Source organism: Myotis brandtii, unplaced genomic scaffold (genome assembly GCF_000412655.1).
Source record: "Myotis brandtii unplaced genomic scaffold, ASM41265v1 scaffold668, whole genome shotgun sequence".
NCBI lineage: Eukaryota > Metazoa > Chordata > Mammalia > Chiroptera > Vespertilionidae > Myotis > Myotis brandtii.
This window is the reverse complement of record NW_005370597.1, coordinates 4,634,484-4,644,854: the sequence shown is the minus strand read 5'-3', so window position 1 is coordinate 4,644,854 and position 10,371 is coordinate 4,634,484. Positions and strand designations below refer to the sequence as shown.

At 46.0% G+C, this 10,371-nt stretch overlaps 1 protein-coding gene across 1 annotated transcript in view; it reads right to left on the bottom strand.

Moving 5' to 3' along the window:
- Nucleotides 1-10,371, bottom strand: part of ARHGAP26 (Rho GTPase activating protein 26) — a 409,256-nt gene that overhangs the window by 308,835 nt on the left and 90,050 nt on the right. The window lies entirely within an intron of this gene.

Here is a 10,371-nt window from a genome sequence, read left to right as displayed (position 1 = left end):
GGGGGTCGGGGAGGAGGTATGGCTTTAGCATCTACAGCCCTGCAGGTCGGCTCAGTTACTCAACCTCCACGTGGTCAGTGAAGCTGCCCCCATGCCAGATGCAACAATACCCTCCCCTAGTCCAGTGGTCAGCAAACTGCGGCTCTCGAGCCACATGTGGCTCTTTGGCCCCTTGAGTGTGGCTCTTCCACAAAATACCACGTGCGGGCGCGTACGTACAGTGCAATTGAAACTTCATGGCCCATGCGCAGAAGTCGGTATTTTGTGGAAGAGCCACACTCAAGGGGACAAAGAGCCACATGTGGCTCGAGAGCTGCAGTTTGCCAACCATTGCACTAGTCCAACTCATACCACAAACTGCTGGGAGAAAGTGCTGGGAGCTGCCCTGTCCCTTCTAACTCCAGTACAGGTGAGGCCTGAGTTCTCAGAGCCCGCTCGAGCAGAGAGGCCGGCCAGCCTGACAAATGTCTGCCCGAACCATTTCCCTGGGTCACCACGCCCCCGTACTGCCATGAGAACAAAGACCTGGCAATGTTTGGGGTTGGAGTAACCCCATACATGGTATAACCCCACACGTGGTATCTATAAAGAAAGCTCTCAGAGGCCCTTGTCAAACGTAAACAATAAGCTTTCATTTAAGTCAGTAATAAAAGCCAATGATCCTTCTATGAACCCTCAACTTCTGCTAATGGCATAAAACCACCAAGGTACTTTTCAGTGGCCTAACAGCCACGGCTGCTCAATACAAATGTGCTTAACTTAATTCCACGTGCAGCCTTCCTGCAGATTAGGCTAATCACTCAAATTACCCTGGTCCATGTTCCCCTCATTGAAGGGGAAATGGCATTATGTTCAAATTCCCAGAGGAGGGAAATATGAGGCATAACTGGCAACAAGGCCTGGCTTTAATAAGATATTGGGGTTGGGGGGTGGGGAATTCTGGCTTCACATATCAACAAAACCTACTGAAATAAAAGCACCCATGTTCCTCAGCACTTCTCTTTTTTAGTTCCCAGATTTGGCCCTTGAGGTTGGTGGTTAGGTTTTTCCCATCTTTTGATTTTGCTTGTTTCCTCTCCAACATACATGGCAGTGCTCTGATTGTGCTGTTTAATATGGGGGGTGAGGGAGGGGGGGCTGTATACAAATCCAACCCCCAATGTTCAGTTCGTCAATCTGAGTGTTCACTCCAAACAATGGCTGCCAGTGGGAGAGCCAGGCTGGACCATCCCACTCTCGGGTGTGGGGCTCGGGGCACCACATTGGATACGAGCAGCTCCTGCTCCGAGCCAGCCCTCTCAGTGGCTCAGATGGCACAGGTCCCGAGCTCGCTGTGGCTCCTGCAAGGACCTCTGCTCTACACCAGCGAGGAAGGCACTCGGAGTGGAGAAGGAGAACAGGGAGACAACAGCCAACAGTCTCCCATCTCTCCTTGGTTCAGTCACTTTAATGGAATGGTCCTTTGGCAAAAAGTCTCAAGATGCTGGCAGGAGTCAGGCATCTCTTAAAACTGGCCAACCCAGGCTGAGGAGATCCCCGAGAACATAAATCACTCCCTGGCAAGAAAGACACAGATGCAGCTGAGAGTCAGAACCCTGTGCGAAGGAAGGCAGGCAGGATGAGAAAAGGGAATTACAACCTTTCAGAGTGGAAGACAAAGCCCTCCAAGAGGCCCAAGGTGGAATGTGGGCACGGCTGTGCTCCGTGTCATTTTAGTCAAAATGTCCTCCCGATCAGAACTCACAGTAAAAATCCTCCTGTGCCTCCCCCCAGTAGGGCAAGAAAGACTCAAGCTGGACAATCTTCTCAACAAAGTGGAAATAAAGCGAAATGCAAGCCACGCTGGGGAAAGCTCCCAGCACGCACCTGAAAAGCGGGGCTGCCAGGGGCAGCTGCCAATGAGGATCAAGGAGCAGCTCGTTCTGCACAACCGGGCCTTTGTGGGGCCTTTCACAGGAGGACCAGGAGCAGGGCCTGTTAGCTTATGACCAGAAGGTAACCTGATTTCATTGTCCCGGGCACACAGCACGCCCCACCACAGCACAAACCTGAGAACAACGTGGGCCCCACAAAGCTGATAAAGAGGCCGGTCCCCCTGATGGAAGATTAGGTAATGAGTACTGGTATGGAGTCAATACTGGGCTGTAGGCCAGTGAGGACAGCTGGGTAGAATGAAAATCCCAATTATTGGAAACCGAAAGGGAACTCACCATGGGCTTGAATGACTCACGCCTCAGAGAGGAGTCTTTTTTAAAGGTGCAGTGGGCACCTGTTGTTTTGCTTGTTTGGCATCTGCTCCCCTGTCTCTGGGACAGCATCTCAAGCTTGCTTTGGAGGACCTCCCTTCTCTGCTTGCACATCACGGGGTTCTGATTATATGCCGAACAATCCCTTCCCCGACCCCTAGCCCTCACCCCAACCTCCACTGGCTCCTGGGTTCAGGTTTCAGCTACATCATTTACCAGATATGTAACTAACCCAGGATTACTCCTAAAGTCTCAATCATTTCATCTGACAGTTGTCAGCCCTACCTTACCCACCAGCTGTCAGGAGATCCAGTGAGACACATTGTACAAGCACTCTGTTCTGTAAGCTTGAGTTCTAGGCAAGGCTGGGCTTTTCTTCCCTGATATATGAATCCTCCAATAACAGGAACCAGGGAAGGTAATCATCACTAGCTGTAATTATACACCAAAGTTCGTTCTCTCCCTCTCTCTCTCTCTCTCTCTCTCTCTCTCTCTCTCTCTCCCTCTCCCTCTCTCCCCCCCCCTTACTTTTTTTCTCTCTAAAATCATTTTAAAAATTTTAAGTTTTTTTAAGAATTTAAAAGATAAACCCCTTCTCTGTTACTTGGGACAATGAAGAGGACATTAAAAAAGCAGTGCTTCTTGTCTACTTCAACCCAAAAGGCTTGGTTGCATCCTATGGAGTGATCACCTTGGATATGCAGCTGCACAGAGACCTATTTCTGGAGCCTTCCCTCTGATGCACTCAGGAATCCAACATGCACATTCCAGTAAGAGGAGGGGAGAAGGGGAGGCTGGCGTTGGTGCTGGGTGCAGGCCAAGTTTCGTGGCACCCTGCTCATATAACCCCACTGTTTCGTGTTCAGGCAGTGCAGGACACAGCTAAGAGCCAAGCAGAGCAATAATATTTACTGTTGCTAGAAGGCAGAATGCTGGCCAGAGTGGAGAGAAGACATGTCTGGCAGCCTCTGGGGAGGACAAGTATCTGCTTTACAGAGTAAGTAGTCTCTGCCTCTGAGTGAGGAGACCAGGTGGGTAAGGATATGGAAGCAGCTAGAAGCCTGGCCTTGAGAGGCTGCTCCCAAAGCTGTCTGCTCCCCAGGGGACCAGAGGAGAGTGCCCTTCCCTTCCTGGAGGTGCCATCCATGCCCTACCACAGCAGACACTGATCTGCACAGAGCTTACGAGAATTTAAGCCAAGAATAATCTTTTTGTTTTTAACAGAAAGACAAGGTTTATCACAATTTTTAAAAAGTTAGAATCTACCTTAATTTATACAAGTTGTACTACTGAACTACAAGTCAAGCCACTTCCTTCTTGTCCTTAATTTACACAAGTTTTACCAATAATACAAGTTGAGTCATTTCCTGTTTTTGCACAAATCTTAACATACACACAAACATACATGCATATGGACACCCACATAATGACAGACTCAAGGTAACCTTACAACTATATTTACTTTCATTGTATCTAATACCTTTCCCTGACCTCCAAAGTTACCAAAATTGTCTACAACTACCCTTAAAAATATTTGCTACTCTGTCACATCTTCCTGGTCTTAGAAACTAATTAGTTAATGAAGACCAACTGTCAAGGTAAGTACTTGCAACAAGGATGGCATCTCAGCTGCTTACAGCACAAGGATCCTCAAGTCCCCAGGCTCACCTCTCCCTTCTCTGAAGGCCAATTACACATACCAGAGCCTCTGTGCCTCATCATCTTGCATGAAAAATGATTCTGGAACTACCCATGAGTAGTCTCGTGGCATAATGTGTGAGTGCCTAGGACAGGGCTGGACAAAGTGGCCCTCAAAACCTGGTACACTGATCTGACCAGGCGTAGCAATACAGGCTGGCTTACAAGTGGAGGGTCTGAGATTCCCCAGAGGAAAGGGGATTCCCATGGTGGGAGCTAAGAGGTGGGCACTAGCCACCAAGAGACTACAGCTTTACCCCACAACCCCATTCCCAGGTAAAACTCAACATGCTAAAAAACAAATTATATCTCTTCCCCTACCCTCTCCCAAAGGAGCCAACTAAGGACCTCTTCCTGTGTCCCCAGTCCTGCCACACAAGTCAGAGTCAGACACCCACCTATCGCCCTTCACAGAACAGTCCTTCCCAAGTCTGCCTCCTATGCGTCTCCATTCTGCTCACTCATCTCCAACACGGTCAGCAACCCCTAAACCAAATACCCACACCTGCCTGGATACTGCAACTGCCTCGTCTCTGGTCTCCCCACATCCACTTTGTCCCTCCAGTCAGTATTCCACCTACTCATGTCAGCTCCAGCAGCATACCCTGCGATGGCTTCCCAGAGCTCTAAGAACAATGAACAAAGTCCCTCCCAAGGCCAGAGAGGCCCTGCAGAGTTTAGGCCCCCACTTCCCTTCTGAGCTCCAGAAACCCTGGCCTCTGCCAGTTCCTGGGATGTGCCCTATCCCTACCTCAGCATAAAAGTTCCTTTCTCCAAGAAGCCTTCCCTGATTTCTCTAACCAGTCCAAACCCCATTCTATTTTCACATCCTGAGTCCTATGCAACTCTTTTTCGTAGCAATTTCATATTGTTTGGGTATTTCTTTGATTAATATCTCCCCAACTAGTAAGTTCCATAAGAGTGAGGAACATGTCTCTTCATGCTCACCAGTGTATTCTCAGAACCAGGCACACGGCCTTCAGAGAACAGGTGTCACAGAAAGAACAAAGGGAGGGGGGAAGGAGGCATTCCACTAATTCATTACTCTCATCAAAGGTGATTCTCTGCTTGACAAGTGAAAAAAAGCAGATTAGGTAAATTAGGAGAAACTTTCCAACTTATGTAGGTCTGGTGGGAGCTAGTATATGTAGGTATGTGCTTGCTGTTAACATAAAATCACCTCCCCTGGCTCTGTCTATTGAGGAAGGTTCCCACAAAGCTGCAGAGCGAGCCACCAGCAAGCACAGAAAGCAAAACTTTCTCTACACCAAGGGACCAGGAGAAATGAGCAACAAAAACGGCAACTCTCTGCCACAACCACGTATCCCCTTTCGGCCCCAGCATGTCTCCAGATGAAGGGAGAGTTCCCAGAGAACCCTCCTTTTCTCTTTCCCTATATCTGGGCAAGCTGAGAACACAACCTAGCAGAAACTGTGTTTGGGAAGAGGCATTCCCCTTACTCACCATTTCCCCAAGTCTGCATATGGCATTTTAAACCTAGTTCCGTTGCTTAACTGTAACGAAAGCAAGTTACATTCCCTTGCTAAATGCCACCCTAAAGCATGAACCCCTGCATTATATAAGCAAATAAGAAACACGCCACGTTCAAATCTTACAATAGAACAAAATTCCCCCATGGCTTTCACTGAGTTTCTGTGACGCATGGTCTCACCTATGGCCACTAGGTGGTGATCAACTGTATCAGAGAGGTGTGCTAAGACTCAAGGAGAAATGATAGGGCCAGCCTCAAATGCAGTGCTGGGGACAGATCCTGTCCAGTTGTTAAGGACATCCACCGGAGAGGATAAATTTCCAGTGGGTGTTCAATCAACAATCGAGGGAGGGACTCATGAGGGAAGAATTGCCCAAATACATTCAGAGGACCTTTGTTTATCTTATCCATTCAATCCTGAGACATGGAAAGGAAGGGCTGGCTGGAGGGATGAAGTCATCACCACCATGTCTCTCACATTATTTGAAATCTGGCTGGAGCAGACTCAGAAACCCTCTCCTCTCAGCACAGGATGGTATGCCCACCTCCCTTATCAACCATAGCATGCTATATAGTATACATTCTGACTCTACATCTGCATGCTTTTTCTGAGTCAATTTCCCTAAAACTGTTATTTCCTAAATGAGGCCACAGCCAGCACTGACTCTGGAGAATTTGTTTTCCAACCACAGCAGTTCAGCTAATGAAATTTTTTTTAGAGTTTACTTTAAAAGCAAAATCACATAGAACAAAGAAAAGTGTGTCGCCTTTTTCCAGATGAGAGGTTTCCAATTCTATTTCCATAGAAAACCCCTTCAAGAATAATATAGGAAACACAAACCCACCTGAATATATATCCAAAATATATTATGCATTAATTTATCGGGTGCTTACTATGTAACATGTCCCTACTAAGTATTTTAAACCATTTCATCCCCACCACCATCCTACTGATTATATATTACTACTCCCATTTTGCCAAGGGGGAAACAGACTCAGAGAGGTGAAAGAACCTGTCACAGTCACATAGACAATGAGTGGTAGTATAAGAAACCTGGTCCCTCTGACTCCACAGGTCTTAACTACTATACTATATTGCCTAATTTACTCAAATATTTGAGAATCTGGTATCAATGTACTCAAAGAAATTTTAAAAAATGGCATGCATAGATTGCATATCCTTGAGAAAGATACAATTTAGAAGGGCCTAGTCTGTGTATGTGAATTTGTAAATTAAGGTAGAGCATGCTAAGGCAATCAGAGAATAGAAAAAAATAGCTACAGAAGTGAAAGCAGGATACTATTCCAGCTGAAGCCAGTGGAGGAGGCCTCCTAGAAAAAAAGAATAGGGAGTGGCATTGGAACTGAGCCTTAAGAGTTCAGAACTAGTGGATATGTAGAAATGGGAGGAGGTGCAGGGCAGGGGAGATGGGCCTGGGGAGGTATTCTAGAAGTAAGAATAGAAAGCAAAGAGATGCCAAAGCAGAGGACCTCCTAGAAACGGACGGAAATTAAGCTTGATGGACAGGAGGCAAGACTGGGAAGAGAGGTTAGAATCAAACTATGGTAGGACTTAAGTGCCACACAAAAGGATTTGGACTTCATCCCTAAGGAAATGGGAACCAGATTTTTATACAGAGGAGAGACTAGATCAACTTGAATGCTGATTAAGCTCTTCACTAAAGAGCTGGCTCCGAACTTGGTTTGGGACTTCTACTCTGACTTCCCATCCCACTTCACTGCAAGATCATGCAGCCACATGCCAAGGGCTTGCTCCCTGAGAAATGATCAAATGAGACCTCTCAATCTGGACATGGGTACACAGTCCACTAGTCGAGCAGGAGACAAGGAGAGTATGAGGGATTCAAAGAAACTCTGTTCCCTACTGAAAACTCCAAGTTCATGTCCAATTAAGAGTGATCAGTAGCATCATCACTATATATACATAATATGTACAAATGATGTATACAAAGACATTTGTATTTCCAAAGTGCTAGTTAACTTTTCCTCATAACAACATTGAGAGTTTAAGTGATAGCACTTGATGAAGAAAATAAGGACTAACTTAAGTGTATGTCACATAGTAGGTGCTTAATAAACATTTACTAATCAATGGCCCTATGTTAAGTGCTTTAGTCAGCATCAGATCTATGACAAAAACCCAAGCCCTAAAGAGCCAAGCCCCAAAATTGAATCACTCAGCCCTGGCACAAAGCAGAACAGGGACACAGAGAACTGTGTCACTGTATCCAGAACATCTACATTCACATGATGCCCCAGGACCTTGTGAGACAGCAGGTCAGTGCAGGAAAAACTCCCTCAGGGAAAACAATGGTGAGTTGCTTGGTAAAAACAAAGAAACCCATTTTGAGAGGGTCTAGGCAAGTGAAGAAGTGAAAAGAAAGGGTATTTCCAGGCTGGTTAAGTCCACACGCACAGAGCCAGTTAAGGGCAATTCAGGAGTATGAAGTGCATGAACTCTGCAAACCTTGTTTCAAACTCTGGATCTGCCAATTACTAGCTGTAGGCTTTGGACAAAATATTCAATCTTTCCGAGCGTTCCTATAATTGAGGATAATACACCTCACAAGATTGTCGTGAGAATTAAAAAGGGGGGACCCCTGTTATGAAAGACCAGAGCATAGGGTGGCCCTTAGGCGCTGATTTTTCTTCCTTCCCACAAGCACAGGCAGAGTGAAAGTTTACTTGCAGATGGAAGAGAATCAACAAAAGGAGAGTCTTAATTAGCATAAAAATTAGGAATTTTTACCTCTTTGACTCACCAAACTACTCAAATAACCTCATTCTAGTGAACACATTTGTGTCCTTAAGGGTTTTCCTCAGATGCTTAGAAAACCCTAATTCATCTACAGATTTTCAAACTTCCTTTCACCCCTTGCAGATAAAAGGAAAGACAAAAACCCTGAACTAAATAACACTACTTTTTAACTGAACTACAACACAAAGCAGTATGGGTTTCCTCTTGAGAAGTTTATTAAACTCAAGCGGTGCCTTTTAAATGCCTGGGGAAAGAATGGTATCATCAAATCCTTTTTGTCCATTTCCTGGGGAAGGCGGCCAGCCCTGGATGAAACTGATACAAGAATGAGCATGCTAAGGTGACATCCAAGATAAATGGGATTTACAGGGTTCGGAGGCCTGAACTGCCTACTTTCCTGAGAAGGTGGTATTTGTTCTTTGCCCCTAAAATAGGCACATTTTAAGGGGAAAAGTTGGGGGAGGGGAGCATTAAGAGGAGACCACACAAGTCAGACCAAAGGTTCTGCAGGGAGAGTGGGTCAGGGGAGGGCTGGGAAGATGAGAAGGGGGCTGTGCTAGACAGAGCGCAGGCTGAGAATGGTGAGCAGTCCTCTCGGTCAGCACCACACAGCATCACTATCAAGCCCAACACCAAGCAGAGGAGCAGATTCGGGGAGAGGTGATTAACCCTGGCTTGGCCCTCAAGACTTGGCTTTTGCTTCTGGAATGTCCTACCTTCTTAGAGCAGAGCTCCTCAAACTTTAATGTGCACCCCATCACCCAAGGACCTTATCAAAATGCTTATTCTAATTGGTAGTCCTGGAAGCCAGCACTTCTGCATTTCTAACAAGTTTCCAGGTGATGTCAGTGCTGCTGGTCCAGGCACCCACACTCATCAAGGCAACAGGATTCACACCCAAGACCCTGATGGACAGGAGGTCATGGTGTCTTTATCCTTCCAGCACAGTGCCTATTGGAGGAATGGATTCCTTGAGAGGACTTCTGTTGCAGAAGGAATAGAACATAGAATAAAAACCAGAAACAGGCTATGTCCTTGCTCACCCATCAACTATGGATGTGAACCTAGGGAAAATTTCTTAACAAGTTCTTAACGAACTTCAGAAAGTTCAGCCTTAGAGACTCATTTGAAAACCAGGAGGCTGAACCACTTCATCTTTAAGGTCCTTCTAGCTCTAAAATTCCACCCAAAGTATCTTCTCTGTGTCTCTCTCTTTTTTTTTTTTTTTTTTTTTTTTTTGCAGTGATGAGGCTATATACTGGATATTCCTATGGGAGACACACCTCTGTCATTCTCAGAGAGCAGTTTCCAAAAATCTAATTGAGAGAACACAGACTCTGTTAGTCTCAGCAAATAACCATAGCAACTAATACCCCCAAATAAAATGATGTCTTCACAAGGATGTGCTGGCTCAATTAGATTAAGAGGGTGACGTGTACCACCTCAGAATTTATGGTGGTAAACTTAAGAGCGAAAGCCAGACCTTCTTAGAAAAGGTTTGTAAGCAAAAGAAAGGCCAGGCCAATAAAGTGAAGAAGGGACAGGGAGCCAGGAACACTGAGTGGATAAGGAACTGGAGCAGGGCAGCCCTGCCTGTCCCAGGTACACAAGGACAGGGACCCTGCACCAGACAGAAACCCAGAATGTGCTTTAATAGATCTGAGTGCCACCACTTCTTCCAAGGAGTGTTTAAGCAACTGCCATTTCTTCCTCTTTCTGTGCCTTTCTCCATGCAATGAAAGGACAGCAAATAATGCTACTTCGGAAGAGTTCGGGGAGATTTACCAAAACAATTGTAAAGCTTTTAAATGAAACAGAGGAAGAACAGTAAGTTAGGGTTGGTCTCAACAGGTCTCCCCAGGTGCAGAACTTTCTGTCCCCAGGTCTTCACAGTAGTGAATTGTGAAAGAAAGTTTAGAGTTGGATTTGTGAAAGAAAAACTCTGCATCTGTAACACGCCCTCAGGCCTGTCTCATCCCACCTCACAATCATATTTGCTCTAAACAAGTTTGGACAAACAAGAACCGCACTTGAAAAGCAGAAAAAGGGAAAACAAGCCCTGCCACATCTCTGTTACCCCTGATTTTTTCCTAGCAAAGGAAAGAAAGAAAGAAAGGAAGGAAGGAAGGAAGGAAGGAAGGGAGGGAGGGAGGGAG